Consider the following 21,789-nt stretch of genomic DNA (forward strand, 5'->3'; position numbering starts at 1 on the left):
CCCGCCATCCCGGGAATCAGTCTGGTGAACCTTCGCTGCACTCCCTCAATAGCAAGAATGTCCTTCCTCAAGTTAGGAGACCAAAACTGTACACAATACTCCAGGTGTGGCCTCACCAAGGCCCTGTACAACTGTAGTAACACCTCCCTGCCCCTGTACTCAAATCCCCTCGCTATGAAGGCCAACATGCCATTTGCTTTTTTAACCGCCTGCTGTACCTGCATGCCAACCTTCAATGACTGATGTACCATGATACCCAGGTCTCATTGCACCTCCCCTTTTCCTAATCTGTCACCAGGCCTTCCTAAGGCCACTGCGATAGCACAGGTGTTTATGTCCACCAGTGATAACACCAAACAAATCTCTCAGCACACAAGTGCTAGCAATGTTCATAAAAATTAACTGGAACTGTGTTTGCGAGCAGAATGTACAGGGTAGAAACCATGAGTCTGCAACTGCCAGCAGGCCTCAGATGACCCAGATGACTCAGAATCCTCAACAAAGGATGAATGCAAGGCAATTCACACCTTGTTGGAGTTGTGCAAGTTTCCATTCGTGCCTATTCATGTTGCTTCAAAGGGTATGTTTGCAAGAGCTGTGGGACAATGGGACACCTCCAACGAGCTTGGCAAACGAGCTGCAGGCTCTGGAAAACCTGCTAACCACCACGTGGCAGGGGAAGATCGGTCTATGGTGGATCAAAGCAATTTCGAGCCTCAGAGAGGAGGCAAATGCTGAGGTACACGGAGTGCACACATTTTCGACGAAATGTTCAGCTATAATGCTAAATGTAAAATTGAATGGCTTACCCGTAGCCATAGAACTGGACACTGGCGCTAGCCAATCCATCATGAGTAAAAAGATGTTTGAGAGACTGTGGTGCAACAAGGCACTCAGACCAGCCCTGAGCCCCATCCACACGAAACTGAGAACGTACACCGAAGAGCTTATCACTGTCCTGGGCAGCGCCATGGTCAAGGTCACCTGTGAGGGCACGGTGCATGAACTGCCACGGGATTGTCCTGGGCGATGGCCCCACACTGCTTGGAAGGAGCTGGCTAGGCAAAATCCGCTGGAACTGGGATGACATCCGAGCGCTATCACATGTCGATGAGGCCTCATGTGCCCAGGTTCTTAACAGATTTCCTTCCCTTTTTGAGTCAGGCATTGGAAACTTTTCCGGGGCGAAGGTGCGGATCCACTTGATCCCAGAGGCACGACCCATTCGCCACAAGGCGCAAGCGGTATCTCACATGATGAGGGTGAGAGTGGAAATTGAGCTGGACAGGCTGCAATACGAGGGCATCATCTCCCCAGTGGAATTCAGCAAGCGGGCCAGCCCGATTGTTCCAGTATTCAAAAGTGGTGGCACGGTCAGGATTTGCGGCGATCATAAACTAACTATTAATTGTTTCTCACTACAGGACCAATACCCGCTACCTACGGCAGACGACCTATTTGCAACACTGGCAGGAGGCAAGACATTCGTCAAGCTCGACTTGACTTCGGCCTGCATGACGCAGGAGCTGGAGGAATCTTTGAAGGGCCTCACCTGTATCAACACGCACAAGGGACGGTTCATCTACAACAGATACCCGTTTGGAATTCGGTCAGCTGCAGCAATCTTCCAGAGAAACATGGAGAGCCTACTCAAGTCGGTACCACGCGCGGTGGTCTTTCAGGATGACATATTGGTCACAGGTCGGGACACCGCCGAGCAACTACAAAAGCTGGAGGAGGTCCTCCAGTGACTGGATCGCGTAGGGCTGAGGCTGAAAAGGTCAAAATGCGTCTTCATGGCAACAGAATTGGAGTTTTGGGGGAAAAAGATTGCGGCGGACGGCATTCGGCCCATAGATGCCAAGACAGAGGCTATCAGGAACCCGCCCAGGCCACAGAACGTCACGGAGCTGCGGTCGTTCCTGGGACTCCTCAACTATTTTGATTACTTCCTACCGGGGTTAAGCACCCTCTTCGAGCCCCTACATGTGTTATTGCGCAAAGGTGAGAACTGGGTGTGGGGAAAAAAACAAGTAATTGCTTTTGAGAAAGCCAGAAACATTTTATGCTCCAACAAGCTGTTTCTATTGTATAACCCGTGTAAAAGACTTGTGCTACCATGTGACGCATCGTCGTACGGAGTCGGGTGAGTATTACAACAAGCTAACGTTGTGGAGAAGTTGCAACCTGTCACCTATGCTTCCAGGAGCTTGTCTAAGGGCTACAGCATGATTGAGAAAGAGGCATTAGCATGTGTGTTCGGGGTAAAGAAAATGCATCAGTACCTGTTTGGCCTTAAATTTGAGCTGGAAACCGATCACAAGCCCCTCACATCCTTGTTCGCTGAAAACAAGGGGATAAATACTAATGCCTCAGTCCGCATACAAAGGTGGGAACTCATGCTATCAGCAGATAACTAGACCATCTGCCACAGGCCAGGCACCAAAAACTGTGCGGATGCTCTCAGTCGGCTGCCATTGCCCACCACGGGGGTGGAAATGGCGCAGCCTGCAAACTTGTTGATGGTGGCGCAGCCCGCAGACTTGTTGATGGTCATGAAAGTGTTTGAAAAGGATAAATCACCTGTCACGGCCCGCCAGATTAGGACTTGGACCAGCCAAGATCCTCTGCTGTTCCTAGTAAATAACTGTGTACTGCATGGGAGCTGGGCCAGCATCCCCGTTGAAATGCAAGAGCCAATCAAGCCGTTCCAGCGGCAAAAGGACGAACTGTCCATTCAGGCAGACTGCCTGTTGTGGGGTAATCGCGTAGTGCTACCATAAAAGGGCAGGAAGACGTTCATCTTGGATCTCCACAGCACACACCCAGGTATAGTAATGATGAAAGCAATAGCCAGATCCCGCGTGTGGGTAGCTCAGTATCGACTCTGAATTGGAGTCCTGTGTACAGCAATGCAGCGTATGTGCTCAGTTGAGTAACGCGCCCAGAGAGGCATCACTAAGTTTGTGGTCCTGGCCCTCCAGTCCATGGTCGAGGATCCATGTCGACTATGCGGGCCCGTTTCTCGGTAAAATGTTCCTGGTAGTGGTGGATGCTTTTTCAAAATGGATTGAATGTGAAATAATGTCGGGAAGCACCGCCACTGCCACCATTGAAAGCCTGAGGGCCATGTTTGCCACCCACGGCCTGCCTGACATTCTGGTCAGTGACAACGGGCCATGTTTCACCAGTGCCGAATTTAAAGAATTCATGACCCGCAATGGGATCAAACATGTCACCTCGGCCCCGTTTAAACCAGCCTCCAATGGGCAGGCAGAGCGGGCAGTACAAACTATCAAACAGAGCCTCAAACGAGTCACAGAAGGCTCACTCCAAACCCGCCTGTCCTGAGTACTGCTCAGCTACCGCATGAGACCCCACTCGCTCACGGAAGGTGCCCCCAGCTGAGCTACTAATGAAAAGGACACTTAAAGCCAGACTCTCGCTGGTTCACCCCAACCTGCATGATCAGGTAGAGAGCAGGCGGCAGCAACAAAATGTAAACGATGGTCGCGCCACTGTGTCACAGGAAATTGATCTGAATGACCCTGTGTATGTGCTAAACTATGGACAAGGTCCCAAGTGGATCGCGGGCACGGTAATAGCTAAAGAAGGGAGTAGGGTGTTTGTAGTCAAACTAGGCAATGGACAACTTTACAGAAAGCACCTGGACCAAATGAGGCTGCGGTTCACAGACTGCCCTGAAGAACCCACAGCAGACACCACCTTTTTCGAGCCCACAATACACACCCGAAGGATCAACGACACCACGCCGGACCAGGAAATCCAACCCATCACGCCCAACAGCCCAGCAAGGCCAGGTTCACCTAGCTGCCCTGCAGGGCCAACAACACGCCAGCCCAGCGAGGGCACAGCCAACACACCAGAACACACATTTGTACCGAGGCGGTCCACCAGGGAAAGAAAGGCTCCCGACCGCCTCACCTTGTAAATAGTTTTCACTTTGACTTTGGGGGGGGAGTGATGTTTTGTATCTGTAAAGCATGCACTCCCATGTTCCGCCACCAGAGAGCTCATCCCCTGAAGTCCCAAGGGATCCCAGCATCCCTTGGGAGCACTGTATATAAGCCGGCCCCAAAGGCCTGTTCCTCACTCTGGAGTGTCTTATTAAAGACTGAGGTCACTGTTACTTTAACCTCCCTGTGTGCAGCCTCATCTGTGTTAGGAACACAATAAAGATATGATAGATTTATTAAAATGTAAATGATGCATGAAAAATGTAAAAAAACAATTAAGGATCAGACGGTAATATGGATAGCAGGCCCAGTAGTATCATAATAATGTTGCTGCTACTTGCAGAACTTGTTACAGTTCAGCTGTCTGTAGACTTCAGTGAGAAGGAAATGATCAGTGTGAAAATGACAATAAGCAAAACAGTTGCGTAAATGGACACAATAATATAACCACCAAAAGGCAATGCAAGTTGTCAATTAATTCCATGAAAGTAAAAATTATCAAGCAACATCTTACAGTCCTTTAACTGAAATGAATTATTTTGGTGTGTCGTCACTGTTGTTATGTAAACAAAATGGAGAGTGATTATCTTGTTTCTGTCTAATACATGAGTTGTTGCTTCACTACAAACATCCAAGACAAACAAATCACAAAAACAAGTTGTGCTTCTAAACATCTATTCAGTGAGATTGTTACAGAGCACTCAATAGACGAGAGTCCATATTACTTACAGTCTCTATAAATAATATAGTCCTTCGTACAACTAGGAATGAGAAAACTGCATGCTGATAACCTTCCTGCCATCACATAGCAACACATGCTGCTCTAGGAGACGGAAGGGAAACTGCGAGATTTGTTCAGAAAGGCAAGAACAGTACATGACAATAACTTTGTGGGAGAACTTCACAACCTTGGAATATTATAAATCAATGATGCTCCATTCTTCATTTACACTTCCAATAAATTTAAGGTTGAGTATTTAACTCATGACCTATGGGCTGAATCTGGTTGGCTTTCCAATTTCATTCAACTCTACAAGCATCTCCTTATTGAAACAAATTGTTCTGCCTGCGAACTAATTCATTCCCCTCTCAGCAAAGCTGCATTTGAATGAGGTGAGTAATGAGAAACACTTACTTTCAAACAACCTGTTAATGGGGAATAAAACAGGCAGCCCTGTTAGCACTCTAAGCACCTGTCTCCCCCTTTAAACAGCTTTGTCCAGAGATGGTGAGGAAAGGGAAGAGGAGAGATGGAGAGGTGAAGAAGGAGAAAAGGGAGAAGTGAAGGGCAGCAACAGAAGCGGTGGAGAGAAAAAAAGGTGAAGGAGGAGAGAACATAGAAAGGTAAAGCAGGAAAGGAGAGAGATAAAGGAGAAGAGATGAAGGATAAAAGGGAAAAGCAGCAATGAGAGAGAAAGAGATGTATGGATGAGGTGAAAATGGTATGGTCCAATGATTTAATGTAGATTGCGAATTGAATATGGTGTTTAAAGATTATTCTGTCTTACTCAAAAGTAATTTCATTATTCATAACCCATTCAGTCATTGTGGCACATGGATTTGAGTCACTGCTCTAAAGGACTGGGAAACCTAATTCAAGGTACTGAAAACCTCACATGACTCATTAGCCTAGATGTTCCTACTGCCATTATTGTAATGCTAGCATTAACTCATTTATTTTAAACCAGTTAATACCAGTGTTAAAATAACATTGATTTGAAGATCCGGTCCATTTTTTTCATCATTTTTTTCATTTTCAGGAAAAATGGACTTCCAGAAGGCATTTGACAAGGTGGCACATAAAAGGTTACTGCACAAGATAAAAGTTCACGGGGTTGGGGGTAATTTATTAGCATGGATAGAGGATTGGCTAACTAACAGAAAACAGAGAGTCAGGATAAATGGTTCACTCTCTGGGTGGCAATCAGTAACTAGTGAGGTGCTGCAGGGATCAGTGCTGGGACCCCAACTATTTACAATCTATATTAACGACTTGGATGAAGGGACCGAGTGTAACGTAGCCAAGTTTGCTGATGATACAAAGATGGGAGGAAAAGCAATGTGTGAGGAGGACACAAAAAATCTGCAAAAGGACAGAAACAGGCTAAGTGGGTGGGCAAAAATTTGGCAGATGGAGTATAATGTGGGAAAGTGTGAGGTCATGCACTTTGGCAGAAAAAAATCAAAGAGCAAGTTATTATTTAAATGGAGAAAGATTGCAAAGGGTTGTAGTACAGCGGGACCTGGGGGTACTTGTACATGAAATGCAAAAGTATGCAGGTACAGCAAGTGATCAACAGTATCTTGGCCTTTATTGCAATGGGGATGGAGTATAAAAGCAGGGAAGTCTTGCTACAGCTATATAAGGTATTGGTGAGGCCACACCTGGAATACTGCGTGCAGTTTTGGTTTCCATACTCACGAAACGATATACTTGCTTTGGAGGCAGTTCAAAGAAGTTTCACGAGGTTGATTCCAGAGATGAGGGGGTTGACTTATAAGGAAAGGTTGAGTAGGTTGGGCCTCTACTAATTGGAATTCAGAAGAATGAGAGGTGATCTTATTGAAATGTATAAGATTATGAGAGGTCTTGACAAGGTGAATGCAGAGAGGATGTTTCCACTAATGGGGGAGACTAGAACTGGAGAGCACGATCTTAGAATAAGGGGTTGCCCATTTAAAACACAAATGAGGAGAAATGTCTTCTCCGAGGGTTGAAAATCTGTGGAATTCTCTACCTCAGAGAGCTGTGGAAACTGGGACATTGAATAAATTTAAGACAGAAATAGACAGTTACTTAAACGATAAGGGGTTATGGGGAGCGGGCGGGGAAGTGGAGCTGAGTCCATGATTGGATCAGCCATGATCTTATTGAATGGCGGAGCAGGCTGGAGAGGCTGTATGGCTGACTCCTGTTGCTATTTCTTATGTTCTTATGTGCTCTGTAAATAACTTTTGGAGGTGGCACTTGCTCTCTCTAAAGTCTCTCCCGGAGGTTTTAAAACATAATTTGGATGAGTTTTTGTGTTGCAAAGTTTGAACATGTAATGTCTTCCAGATATAAAAGTACAAATGATGTACCAGAAACACACACACCAACTGGGCTGACATTGGTGTAGTAGTAAAGTACTCTACTGTAAATTATACATGATAAACAGCATAATGTAGTACGCTCCAGCTCATTTTACAACTAAAGATAATACCATTATGTCTTCAGTGAGTTCTAAAGATCTTCCTCTAAACTCCACGGTAAACTAAGCACTTGACTGTTCAGAGTTGTATATTCTAATTCAACAATAACAACAACTTGTATTTATATAGTGCCTTTAATGTAGTAAAACATCCCGAGGCGCTTCACAGGAGTATTATAAGACAAAACAAATAAATTTGACACCGAGCCACATACGAAGAAATTACGGCAGATGACCAAAGAGGTAGGTTTTAAGGAGCGTCTTAAATTAGGAAAGAGAGGTTTAGGGAGGGAGCTCCAGAGCTTAGGATCCAGGCAGCTGAAGGCATGGCCACCAATAGTTGAGCAGTTATAATCGGAACTTTATATATTTTAATTTGAATTTTCTTTTATACAATTCTATTTCACTGAGTTGTTAACCTGAGGAATTTCCTACCGCAGAGAGTTGTTGATGCCAGTTCATTGGATATATTCAAGAGGGAGTTAGATATGGCCCTTACGGCTAAGGGGATCAAGGGGTATGGAGAGAAAGCAGGAAAGGGGTTCTGAGGTGAATGATCAGCAATGATCTTATTGATTGGTGGTACAGGCTCGAAAGGTCAAATGGCCTACTCCTGCACCTATATTCTATGTTTCTATGTATTTCGGTGTATTGTATAAACTAAAATGATAGACCGTTGAATTTCCCAATGACATGAAGGGCACTGGCTATTGATAAACACTGTCAGCTCACAAATGGACCCAAAATTCAATAAAGTTCCAAAATAACCACTTGAGTACATATTATACAAAGTAGCAGCTATCTTGGAATGATTTGTTCTGAGAGTTTATTTCATCTAAACTCTTTCACTAGGTAGCTTATTGTCTTTTGGTCCTTCCTAGATATTCATTTCTATACTGTCCACAGGATTTCCTATTAAAGATTATTATGCATTAAATTCTCAGAAATGTCTCAATCACATGAACACTGCTAACTTGCAACGTGTGTGTAGCTCAATATTAGCACAAAAGTCCATGGGGTTATTTTTCTAATGCACCACATGGAAAGAAAATCTGTCGTATTTGCATTTCATAAATCCTGCTTGATGTAAAGTTACAAAATGAAATGGAACAGCTTGTTACATAATCTGAAAAACATTTCTCCTAATGTGCATCTATTGAGCATATTTTTCAGAAATATTTTCACAACATAACATCATAATTACTTGGCATGGTAGCAGAATATAGAGAGCAGGAGTTATGCGGGAGTGGCAGGCAGCTACAGACAGGGACCCCTGGATGTGGGGAGAGTGCCAGGCAGGAAGCTCGGCGCAGGGGAGGCCCCAGGGTTCCATGTGGGGCTCAGAAGACTTACTCCTGCTTCTTCTAGCCCCAAGGAAACCTTTGGAAAAAAAAATAATTGTAGTTTTTCATCCCTCTTCTTGGCCTGCTGATTCCCTGGCAAGGCAGTCACCAGGCACCGGCCCCACTGCTTCCGGTTAAGATGTAGTCAAGGTCTGAATGACGTCAGCAAAATGTTGATGAGGTCCTCGCCTACCTATGAAGATGACCTCGTCCGACGCCCTAAAATATACCTGTTAAAAGGGTGGCGTATGCAACGTAGCTTCAGTGATTGCCACGCTGCTAATATTTTAACCCCATGCACGCCCTGTTCTCATTGGCTGCAAGGGGTTAAAATTGCCACTTAAGACACTAAATCAACCAAAGATCTGGTCATGTTTGTGATAAAAAGGTAAGTACTTGTAATGTAATGTATTGTATAATGACCAAATATGGATTGCTTAGCACTCTAATAGAGTTTTGGTTTAGTAGTATAAACTAGGGTTTTGAATTTTTGTCAATACATTTCAATCCAGCTTGAGTAGAGATTCATAAATAAGTTATTGAACTAAAGCCCCCTACTGTTTTCAGTGTGAATTATGAATTTGAAACACCACCACGTGAAATGCAAAATAGTTGTTAAGGGATTTGATGTAGAATAGAAAATTAATTAATTCCATTGATACCCTTATGAAGTTCATTCAATAATTAGTATTTGAATTATAATGAGTGGGTTCAAAGTGTTCTTTTGTGCTCAGTCTCTGCTTTGCCAACTCAAATACCAGCTGACCAGTTGAGAACCCTTTTGTTGTTTATTTTCTTGTTGGCAGCAGTAACTGATGAAAAATAAAACATAAAATCCCAACATTTTCTTTTGGGGAAAAAATACTAAAATTAGATTGGATCATTAATATTGTACATGTTTAAGGGGAAAAAAAATCACACCAAAATAAAGTTTACAAAATAAAATGGCAGTATCTTTTTTAAACTGATAATTATTTGCAACAATCAAGGGCTGTATTTAGTGTATTTTCACTGTTAATTAAAAAAATTAACATTTGTAGAGATTGGATTTCCTGAGCTCGCAAATGTCCTTAATCTTTGAGTACCTTCACGGACCAGTCCTCAATTAATTTTCCAGTAACATTTCCTCTTCAAACCAAGAGATCACTTTTAAACCTAAAACAGAAACAGTGGCCGGAATCTTTACATTGGAGTCGGGTTGCTTGCGGGCCAAGGAGCAGGTCGGGAACCCGAAGATGTGAACAGCGCGTCCTGCAGTGCGACTTTTACTTAAAGGCCCCAATTAAAGCAGTCATGCACGTGTCCGAGCTCAATTAAATGGAGCGGGGCAGATGATGCCATCGATCACCCGTTACCAGCCTGGATATTTAAAGCCGCCTTGCACACATTTCATTTGAAGGTTGCTATAGGAGTGTTGATTTCCAGAGGTATCAATTGATGCATAACATTAACAGTTGTGTGGGTCATGGAGACACAAGGGCAGAGGGCAGTACCAAGATTCCCAGATACCTCGCTGGACATGCTGGTCCAGGAAGTAAGAATACACAGGGAGGTCCTCTTCCCTGCAGACGGCAGAAAAAGACCACCGAAAAGACACAAAGAGGGCATGGCTAGAGATCGCAGAGAAGGTCAGCAGCAGGGATGTGGTGAGGAAAATGTGGATCCAGTGCCCCATGATTTCATGAGGTTAAGAAAGGAGAGTGCAATGCCACACTCACCTACATCCAGATATGCCTATCCCATCACTCTGCCTTCCCAAGCCTACTCCTACACATCACTCCTCACACCAACCTACCTTGCAGATCCACCCATTCCTCTCTCTCTACCTTCCTACTCACATCCCCATCTGACTAACCACCACTGACTCTCACTCACATCCTATTGCAATCATTGCAAGTAACACGAGGAGAGAGTGAGTGGGTCGACTAGGCCTGTGTTCACTACAGTTTACAGGATGAGAGGGTATCTCATTGAAACGTACAAAATTCTAAAAGGACAAAGGGTGTTAAAAGAACAAGCCTGAAGGCTTTGTGTCTTAATGCAAGGAGTATCCGCAATAAAGTGGATGAATTAACTGTGCAAATAGATGTTAACAAATATGATGTGATTGGGATTACGGAGACGTGGCTCCAGGATGATCAGGGCTGGGAACTCAACATCCAGGGGTATTCAACATTCAGGAAAGATAGAATAAAAGGAAAAGGAGGTGGGGTAGCATTGCTGGTTAAGGAGCAAATTAAGGCAATAGTTCGGAAGGACATTAGCTTGGATGATGTGGAATCTATATGGGTAGAGCTGCAGAATACCAAAGGACAAAAAACGTTAGTGGGAGTTGTGTACAGACCTCCAAACAGTAGTAGTGATGTTGGGGAGGGCATCAAACATGAAATTAGGGGTGCGTGCAATAAAGGTGCAGCAGTTATAATGGGTGACTTTAATATGCACATAGATTGGGTTAACCAAACTGGAAGCAATACGGTAGAGGAGGATTTCCTGGAGTGCATAAGGGATGGTTTTTTAGACCAATATGTCGAGGAACCAACTAGGGGGGAGGCCATCTTAGACTGGGTGTTGTGTAATGAGAGAGGATTAATTAGCAATCTCGTTGTGCGAGGGCCCCTTGGGGAAGAGTGACCATAATATGGTGGAATTCTGCATTAGGATGGAGAATGAAACAGTTAATTCAGAGACCATGGTCCAGAACTTAAAGAAGGGTAACTTTGAAGGTATGAGGCGTGAATTGGCTAGGATAGATTGGCGAATGATACTGAAGGGGTTGACTGTGGATGGGCAATGGCAGACATTTAGAGACCGCATGGATGAACTACAACAATTGTACATTCCTGTCTGTCGTAAAAATAAAAAAGGGAAGGTGGCTCAACCGTGGCTATCAAGGGAAATCGGGGATAGCATTAAAGCCAAGGAAGTGGCATACAAATTGGCCAGAAATAGCAGAGAACCCGGGGACTGGGAGAAATTTAGAACTCAGCAGAGGAGGACAAAGGGTTTGATTAGGGCAGGGAAAATGGAGTACGAGAAGAAGCTTGCAGGGAACATTAAGACGGATTGCAAAACTTTCTATAGATATGTAAAGAGAAAAAGGTTAGTAAAGACAAACGTAGGTCCCCTACAGTCAGAATCAGGGGAAGTCATAACGGGGAACAAAGAAATGGCGAACCAATTGAACAAGTACTTTGGTTCGGTATTCACTGAGGAGGACACAAACAACCTTCCGGATATAAAAGGGGTCGGAGGGTCTAGTAAGGAGGAGGAACTGAGGGAAATCCTTATTAGTCGGGAAATTGTGTTGGGGAAATTGATGGGATTGAAGGCCGATAAATCCCCAGGGCCTGATGGACTGCATCCCAGAGTACTTAAGGAGGTGGCCTTGGAAATAGTGGATGCATTGACAGTCATTTTCCAACATTCCATTGACTCTGGATCAGTTCCTATGGAGTGGAGGGTAGCCAATGTAACCCCACTTTTTAAAAAAGGAGGGAGAGAGAAAACAGGGAATTACAGACCGGTCAGCCTGACATCGGTAGTGGGTAAAATGATGGAATCAATTATTAAGGATGTCATCGCAGTGCATTTGGAAAGAGGTAATATGATAGGTCCAAGTCAGCATGGATTTGTGAAAGGGAAATCATGCTTGACAAATCTTCTGGAATTTTTTGAGGATGTTTCCAGTAGAGTGGACAAGGGAGAACCAGTCGATGTGGTATATTTGGACTTTCAGAAGGCTTTCGACAAGGTCCCACACAAGAGATTAATGTGCAAAGTTAAAGCACATGGGATTGGGGGTAGTGTGCTGACATGGATTGAGAACTGGTTGTCAGACAGGAAGCAAAGAGTAGGAGTAAATGGGGACTTTTCAGAATGGCAGGCAGTGACTAGTGGGGTACCGCAAGGTTCTGTGCTGGGGCCCCAGCTGTTTACACTGTACATTAATGATTTAGACAAGGGGATTAAATGTAGTATCTCCAAATTTGCGGATGACACTAAGTTGGGTGGCAGTGTGAGCTGCAAGGAGGATTCTATGAGGCTGCAGAGCGACTTGGATAGGTTAGGTGAGTGGGCAAATGCATGGCAGATGAAGTATAATGTGGATAAATGTGAGGTTATCCACTTTGGTGGTAAAAACAGAGAGACAGACTATTATCTGAATGGTGACAGATTAGGAAAAGGAGAGGTGCAACGAGACCTGGGTGTCATGGTACATCAGTCATTGAAGGTTGGCATGCAGGTACAGCAGGCGGTTAAGAAAGCAAATGGCATGTTGGCCTTCATAGCGAGGGGATTTGAGTACAAGGGCAGGGAGGTGTTGCTACAATTGTACAGGGCCTTGGTGAGGCCACACCTGGAGTATTGTGTACAGTTTTGGTCTCCTAACCTGAGGAAGGACATTCTTGCTATTGAGGGAGTGCAGCGAAGGTTCACCAGACTGATTCCCGGGATGGCAGGACTGACCTATCAAGAAAGACTGGATCAACTGGGCTTGTATTCACTGGAGTTCAGAAGAATGAGAGGGGACCTCATAGAAACGTTTAAAATTCTGACGGGGTTAGACAGGTTAGATGCAGGAAGAATGTTCCCAATGTTGGGGAAGTCCAGAACCAGGGGACACAGTCTAAGGATAAGGGGGAAGCCATTTAGGACTGAGATGAGGAGGAATTTCTTCACCCAGAGAGTGGTGAACCTGTGGAATTCTCTACCACAGAAAGTTGTTGAGGCCAATTCACTAAATATATTCAAAAAGGAGTTAGATGAAGTCCTTACTACTAGGGGAATCAAGGGGTATGGTGAGAAAGCAGGAATGGGGTACTGAAGTTTTATGTTCAGCCATGAACTCATTGAATGGCGGTGCAGGCTAGAAGGGCTGAATGGCCTACTCCTGCACCTATTTTCTATGTTTCTATGTTTCTAACATTCTGACTGGGTTGGATAGACTGGATGTGGGGTGGATGTTTTTCCTGGCTGGGAAGTCTAGAACAAGGGGTCACAGTCTCAGGATATGGGGTAGGAAATTTAGGACCGAGATGAGGAGAAATGTTTTCACTCAGAGGGTGGTGGACCTGTGGAATTCTCTACCACAGAAGGCTGTGGAGGCCAAGCCACTGAATATATTTAAGAGGGAGATAGATACATTTCTAGACTCAAAAGGCATCAAGGGGTATGGGGAAACGCAGGAATATGGTGTTGAGATAGAGGATCAGCCATGATCATATTGAATGGCGGTGCAGACTCGAAGGGCCGAATGGCCTACTACTACTCCTATTTTCTATGTCTATGTCTAACACCACATAATGAGGCCATTTGGCAATGTCACACCACTCCCTCATAGTCACCCTCTACAGATGTAGCCCATCCATTCCTTACATTCATTCCATCACTCCCACTCAAAGTTCTCTTCTCTTCTCTCCTTCCAGGAGAAGAGCGCCCACAACAATAAGGAGAGACAGAGAACCAGAGGTGGACCTTCAGTCTTCACTCAATGGCTCCAGCAGCGGAGGGGGCCCTGGAAATCTCTGGAGTTGCAGAGCTGCTGGCAGTGGGAGATGGAGAGAGGGGGGCATCTCAGCAACCTGGTGGCACAATGACCTCTCATACAGCGTCATGGCATACAGCAGTCACCTAAATGGTGACTGATGTCAACAGCCAGTGAAATGTCTTCATGTGCACAATGGTAATGTTACCCATTCATATTATAACACGTCTAAATCATCCCTTTACTCACCCACAGGTCCATCAATTGCCATCCCACTATCCAGCCAGAGGAGGAAGATGACTCCTCAGTTGCGCGCACCCAGCACCAATGCACATTGGTGGGTCTTGTGTGAGATAGAGCAGTGTTGTCATCTGGTATCTCACACATCACAAGTAAGCGAGAGCAGATGGTGTTGACAGGGACAGCAGTGAAGACTCCTCACCGGAGGGCACTCCAAGCTCTGCTGAGCTGCATGCAGCGCTGAACCTCAGGAGTCATCGAGAAAGAGGGTGATCTTGGAGGGTCAGCAACAATTGCATGAGGCTCTGGCAGTTTTTGTAGCCGCAATGTCTGAAAATGTGCAGAGAATGGAGGAGTCTATCTCCAACATGAGCACCAGTATCTAGCAGGTAATGGCAACGATGTGTTGCCTCATGGAAAGCATGGCACCTGCATGAAGCAGCAAAAGCACCAGAAACATGAGAACATGCTTGCTGTGGACAACAGATGGCAGACGCTCATAGACCTCATCTGGAAGAGGGATATAAACATAGATTTGGGCATATATCGCCCCATTGCTGTGCAGAAAGGTGCACTCCAGCTCCATGCTTGCAGGGAAATGCGGGTGACCCATGAGAGGACATCCGCCAAAAGTGCCGAAGCAGTCGCAGCAGGGAAGTGTGAGCAGTCTGTCTCTACCTCTGCTGAAGCCACAAGGGTTGCACCTTGTAGAAGTACTCGGAAAATAAATCCTAGATGCACAAGGGTATGCACATAGGTGTATGAACAAATGTTAGTGATAAGTTTCAGTTATATCTATGACAGATAAATGTACTTCTTTGCACCACTTTCCAGTCTTGTTCATTTTTGCCTGCTACCTGGGAAATGGCCTTGCATCTTGGAGTGAATGGTGAAATGGTGAAACATTACTTGACCTCTCACCCAAACTGCAATGACAGTTTAGGTGAGAGGAATGGCTGGGTCATTGTAGGGCTGCTTTATGGTGCTGTTGGGGGGTCGTGTAGGGCAGCGGGGAGATAGTACAGCATGTGGCAGCCATATGGGTGCATTGGAGCAAGATAAGTAAATCTGGCCATTATTAGATAATCCCAGGCCTCTAGTGCCTTCTTCACCTTGGGTTCCTCCTCCTCCTCCTCCTGTGTTCCACTTGTTCCTCCTCCTCCTCTGAAGAGGTTGTGTGCTCTATGCCTTGCTCCTCCTGTAGCTCCAATCCTTGCTGCTGCGCTATGTTGTGCAGCGCGCAGCATATGACATGAAACTTGAGACCCTGGCTGGTGCATACTGAAGGACTCCTCCAGATCTGTCAAGGCATCTGAAGCACATCTGAAGCATGCTGATTGCTTGCACTATGACAGATCTGGTGGACATGTAGCTCTCATTATAAGGCTCTTGGGCCATGGTACTTGGCCTCCTCAAGGGTGTCATGAACCTCGTCTTCAGTGGATAGCCCTTGTCTCCAAGCAGCCAGCTGGTAAGTCTGTTTGGCGGAGTGAAGAATTGAGGGAGGGTGGACTGCCGCAGCACGAAGAGCCATGACAGCTGCCACTGATCTTTTTATGGTTGCAGTTGAGCGGCACATTGAGCAAGTGGAAGCCTTTATCATGCACAAAGACTCCTGGGTGATGGTGGGGTGTCTTAATGGTCACATGTATGCTGTCGATGATGCCCTGCACCTATGGGGAGCCAACCATTGCCGCAAAGCCGAGCGCTCGTTCAGTAACACTGGCTTCATCGGTGGCAAAGTTTACATAAGTGGCTGACTTCTCAAACATGGCACCGGTCACCTGCGTGACACATCTGTGGGTGGCCGACTGCGAGATCCTGCAAATGCCTGCTGCAGATCCCTGGAAGGAGTCTGAGGCGAAGGAGTTAAGGGTGGTGGTGACTTTGACAGCCAGCGTTAAGGAGAGTCCACCAGGTCCTCTGGGCAGCAGGTCTTACATAAGAACATAAGAAATAGGAGCAGGAGTAGGCCATTTGGCCTCTCGAGCCTGCTCCGCCATTTAATAAAATTATGGCTGATTTGATCATGGATTCAGCTCCACTTCCCTGCCCACTCCCCATAAACCTTTTATTTCCTTATCACTCAAAAATCTGTCTACCTCCGCCTATATATTCAATGACCCAGCCTCCACAGGTAGAGAATTTACAGATTTACAACTCTCTGAGAGAAGGAATTCCTTCTCATCTCAGTTTTAAATGGGCGGCCCCTTACTATGAGACTATGTCCCCTGGTTTTACTTTCCCCTATGAGTGGAAATATCCTCTCTGCATCCACCTTGTCTAGCACCCTCATTATCTTATATGTTTTGATAAGATCACCTTTCATTCTTCTGAACTCTAATGAGTATAGGCCCAACCTACTCAACCTATCTTCATAGGTCAACCCCCTCATCTCCAAAATCAACCTAGTGAACCTTCTCTGAACAGTCTCCAATGCAAGTATATCCTTCCTTAAATACGGAGACCAAAACTGTACGCAGTACTCCAGGTGTGGCCTCGCCAATACCCTGTACAATTGTAGCAGGACTTCTCTTCTTTTATACTCTATCCCCCTTGCAATAAAGACCAACATTCCATTTGCCTTCTTGATTACTTGCTGTACGTGCAAACTAACTTTGTGTTTCATGCACAAGGACCCCCAGGTCCCTCTGTACTGCAGCACTTTGCAATTTTTCTCATTTAAATTATAATTTGCTTTTCTATTTTTTTTGCCAAAGTGGATAACCTCACATTTTCCCACATTATACTCCATCTGCCAAATTTTTGCCCACTCACTTTGCCTGTCTATATCTCTTTGCAGATTTTTTTTGTCCTCCTCACAATTTGCCTTCCCATCCATCTTTGTATCATCAGCAAACTTGGCAACATTACACTTGGTCCATTCATCCAAGTCATTAATATAGATTGTAAATGTTATGTATGCATTTAAACCTCACCAATATGTAAGACTTGCCACTAGGGGACATACCTGAGGGAGACCAAAGGGTCATCTGTGCAGCCCTGGGGCAAGCAGGTATAAAAGGTGATCCATCATGCTGCTTCTCCACTCTGGAGTCTGAATAAAGATACCAAAGTCACAACAGTCTGAGCTTAATACAGTCTGGTAGATTTATTCTGAACATAACAAATTGGTGACGAGTAACACATCACAAACTTTCACGCGGTAATGGCTGCCATTGGTATTCTTGAGAGATTTATTGAGGGTGATGATTGGGAAGCCTTCGTTGAGCGTCTTGACCAATACTTCATGGCTAACGAACTGGACAAGACTGAGATGGCAATCAAGCACAGGGCGATTCTCCTCACTGTATGTGGGTCTTCGATATATGGGTCCTCAAAAATCTGCTGGCACCGGTCAAACCAACGGACAAGACTTACACAGAGTTGTGTACGCTGGTTTTGGAACACCTCAAGCTGAAGGAGAGCATCTTAATGGCCAGGTATCGCTTTTACACGCATCCACACTCCGAGGGTCAGAACGTGGCAAGTTTTTTTGCCGAACTAAGACGCCTTGCGGGGCAGTGCGAATTTGCAAGACCTTTGGGGGAAATGTTGCGGGACTTTTTCGTGCTTGGAATCGGCCACGAGGTCATCCTTCGCAAACTGCTGTCTGCCGAATCCCTAGATCTGAGCAAGGCCATCATGATAGCCCAAGCCATCATGATAGCCCAAGCCATCATATCCACAAGCGATAACACGAAACAGATATCTTCACAGAATCGAAGCTCACCGGCAAGTAATATGCATAAAATAATGCTTTCAGCAGGCAGAACTGTACAGGGCAGGGCCCACCCAACCTTAAGGCCAGACCTAGGCCGAGAGTGACTCAAAGTCTGCCGTGGGGTGTGAATACGTATCCATTAACACCATGTTGGCGCTGCGGGGGCAGCCATAGAGCTCATCAATGTCGATTCAAGCCCTATGTGTGCAAGGGCTGTGGAACAATGGGGTACCTCCAGCGAATGTGCAAACGACCTATGACTCATCACGTGGCAGAGTCAGGAGAGGACGACCGATCCAGCGAGGATCACGCTGAACGAGCAGGAGAGGTAACTCAACCTGAGGATGAAAAGGAAGTATATGGGATACACACCTTCACCACCAAAAGCCCTCTGATAATGTTAAAAGTTAAACTCAATAGCACTCCAGTCTCCATGGAATTGGACACGGGGGTGAGTCAATCAGTAAAGAGCCAGAAGGCATTCGAGAGGCTGTGGGGCAACAGAGCACAATAACCCAAGCTGATCCCAATTCAGGCAAAGCTGCGCACCGACAAAGGAACTGATACCAGTTATTGGTAGTGCGGACATAAGAGTATCTCATGAGGGAGCCGTGCACGATTTACCACAGTGGATTGTTTCAGGTGATGGGCCAACGCTGCTTGGTAGAAGGTGGATGGGGAAGATTCGATGGAACTGGGAAGACCTCTGTGTACCTTCTCCGGCGAACAACGTCTCCCTTGCTCAAAGGCTGAGCAAGCCCCCACCTTCATAGAAACATAGAAATTAGGTGCAGGAGTAGGCCATTCGGCCCTTCGAGCCTGCACCACCATTCAATAAGATCATGGCTGATCATTCAACCTCAGTACCCATTTCCTGCTTTCTCTCCATAACCCTTGATCCCTTTAGCCGTAAGGGCCACATCTAACTCCCTCTTGAATATATCTAACGAACTGGCCTCAACAACTTTCTGCGGTAGAGAATTCCACAGGTTAACAACTCTGAGTGAAGAAGTTTCTCCTCATCTTGGTCCTAAATAGCTTACCCCTTATCCTTAGACTGTGACCCCTGGTTCTGGACTTCCCCAGCATCAGGAATATGCTTTCTGCCTCTAACATGTCCAATCCCGTCAGAATTTTATATGTTTCTATGAGATCCCCTCTCATTCTTCTAAACTCCAGTGAATACAAGCTCAGTCGATCCAGTCACTCCTCATATGTCAGTCCTGCCATTCCGGGAATCAGTCTGGTGAACTTTCACTGCACTCCCTCAATAGCAAGAACGCCCTTCCTTAGATTAGGAGACCTAAACGGAACACAATATTGCAGGTGTGGCCTGACCAAAGCTCTGTACAACTACAGTAAGACCTCCCTGCTCCCAAATCCTCTAGCTATGAAGGCCAACATACCATTTGCCGCCTTCACCGCCTACTGTACCTGCTTGCCAACTTTCAATGACTGATGTATCATGACACCCAGTTCTTGTTGCACCTCCAATTTTCCTAATATGTCACCATTCAGATAATCTGCTTTCCTGTTTTTGCCACCAAAGTGGATAACCTCACATTTATCCACATTATACTGCACCTGCCATGCATTTGCCCACTCTCCTAACCTGTCCAAGTCATCCTGCAGCCTCTTAGCATCCTCCTCACAGCTCACACTGCCCCCCAGCTTAGTGTCATCTGCAAACTTGGAGATATTATATTCAACTTCTTCATCTAAATCATTAATGTATATTGTAAATAGCTGGGGTCCCAGCACTGAACCCTGCGGCACCCCACTAGTCACTGCCTGCCATTCTGAAAAGGACCCATTTATTCCGACTCTATGCTTCCTACCTGTCAACCAGTTCTCTATCCACATCAATACATTACCCCCAATACCATGTGCTTTAATTTTGCACACTAATCTCTTGTGTGGGACCTGGTCAAAAGCCTTTTGAAAGTCCAAATATACCACATCTACTGGTTCTCCCTTATCCACTCTACTAGTTACATCCTCAAAAAATTCCAGAAGATTTGTCAAGCATGATTTCCCTTTCATAAATCCATGCCGACTTGGACCGATCCTGTCACTGCTTTCCAAATGCTCTGCTATTTCATCTTTAATAATTGATTCCAACATTTTCCCCACCACCGATGTCAGGCTAACCGGTCTATAATTCCCCGTTTTCTCTCTCCCTCCTTTTTTAAAAAGTGGTGTTACATTAGCTACCCTCCAGTCCATAGGAACTGATCCAGAGTCAATAGAATGTTGGCAAATGATCACCAATGCATCCACTATTTCTAGGGCCACTTCCTAAGTACTCTGGGATGCAGCCTATCAGCTCTGGGGATGTATCGGCCTTCAATCCCATCAATTTCCCCAACACAATTTCCTGACTAATAAGGCTTCCTTTTAGTTCCTCCTTTTCACTAGACCCTCGGACCTCTAGTATTTCCGGAAGGTTATTTGTGTTTTCCTTAGTGAAGACAGAACCAGGCATCGAAGTGCAGATCCATTTGCAGATCCTCGAGTCACAGGCCACTCATCACGACCACGAGGAGGTGAAGATCAACCGAACAGCGGTACAGGCACAGTATCCACCACTCAAAGCCGATGACCTCTTCGCGACGATGGAAAAGGCTTCAGGTCGACCAAGCGGAGTGGGACTCCGGCCGCAACGATCCAAATGCGTCTTCCCGATACCAGAGGCAAAATCCCTGGGAAGGAAGATCGCGGCAGTCGGCATCACAGACACGGACGGGAGTGAGTCCAGACTACGGAACAAAAGAACATCCAGACCAGGGGACGAGAGTGTGCCCAGACCATGGGAAGAGAGTGTGTCCAGACCACGGGAAGTCACCGCAACGAAACAGAGGCATGTGTTGCCCAGCAAGGAAGATGACTGGATTTGGAGCAAAGGTAAAGGGACGGTCACTGAGAGGGCCAGGAACCCACTACGTTCCAATAAGTTGTTGTACTGTATAACCCATGAGAGCGTTCTTTCGTGGCCAATGATGTACTGTCATATGGGGTCAGGGGTACCTTACAACAAGCCAAAGGAACAGGCGACCACCAACCGATTGTACATGTGTCCAATAAGTTAACCAAGGTAGTGGCCTGGGTTCATGGGACAAAAGAGACGTACCAAAGAGTGTCCCAATATTTGCTCGAGTCAGACAAGCTGCCCGTCCCACAGTTTTGGGAGAGCAGAGGCATCATTATCGATGCTTTGTTTCGAGAATGTCTAACACTGTTTGTGCACTGTAACATGATCCGCCATGGGCCAGGCACTGAGAACGGCACTAATGCCCTCAGTTGGCTACCGTTGCCCACCACCGGGGTGGAAACGGCGCAGCCAGCAAACTATTCGTTGTCGTGAAAGTGCTAGAAAGCGAGGGGTCAACCGTAACAGCTCCCCAGTTTAGGACAAAGACGAAATGCTCATCCCATCAGATTGCCCCCTATGGGGCAACCCTGCAATGTTACAAAGAAAGGCAGAGAGGCTACACACAGTCGATGGCCCGAGGCCTCAATATCATGGCCCAGGATCCAGGGGACCACGCGGCCTCCCGCCACTACTGAAAGTCTCAAGACTATATCGGCCATCCTGGGCTTGCCAGACCTTAGTCAATAATCCGGAGCGGGCAGCCCAAATCATAAAGCCAATCACCACACGTGTCACGGTAGACTCCCTACAGACCCAGCCATCCCAGGTGCTACGCAGTCACCAGATTGAATCACTCAGAACCGAGCCTTCCGTATGCTATCAGCAGAGAATGTACCATGATCGCATGGCTCCTCCATCAGAATCAGAATAAATGATGTCGACCATGTTCAGGGC

Source organism: Pristiophorus japonicus, chromosome 15, assembly GCF_044704955.1.
Source record: "Pristiophorus japonicus isolate sPriJap1 chromosome 15, sPriJap1.hap1, whole genome shotgun sequence".
In the NCBI taxonomy this organism is placed as follows: Eukaryota; Metazoa; Chordata; class Chondrichthyes; family Pristiophoridae; genus Pristiophorus; species Pristiophorus japonicus.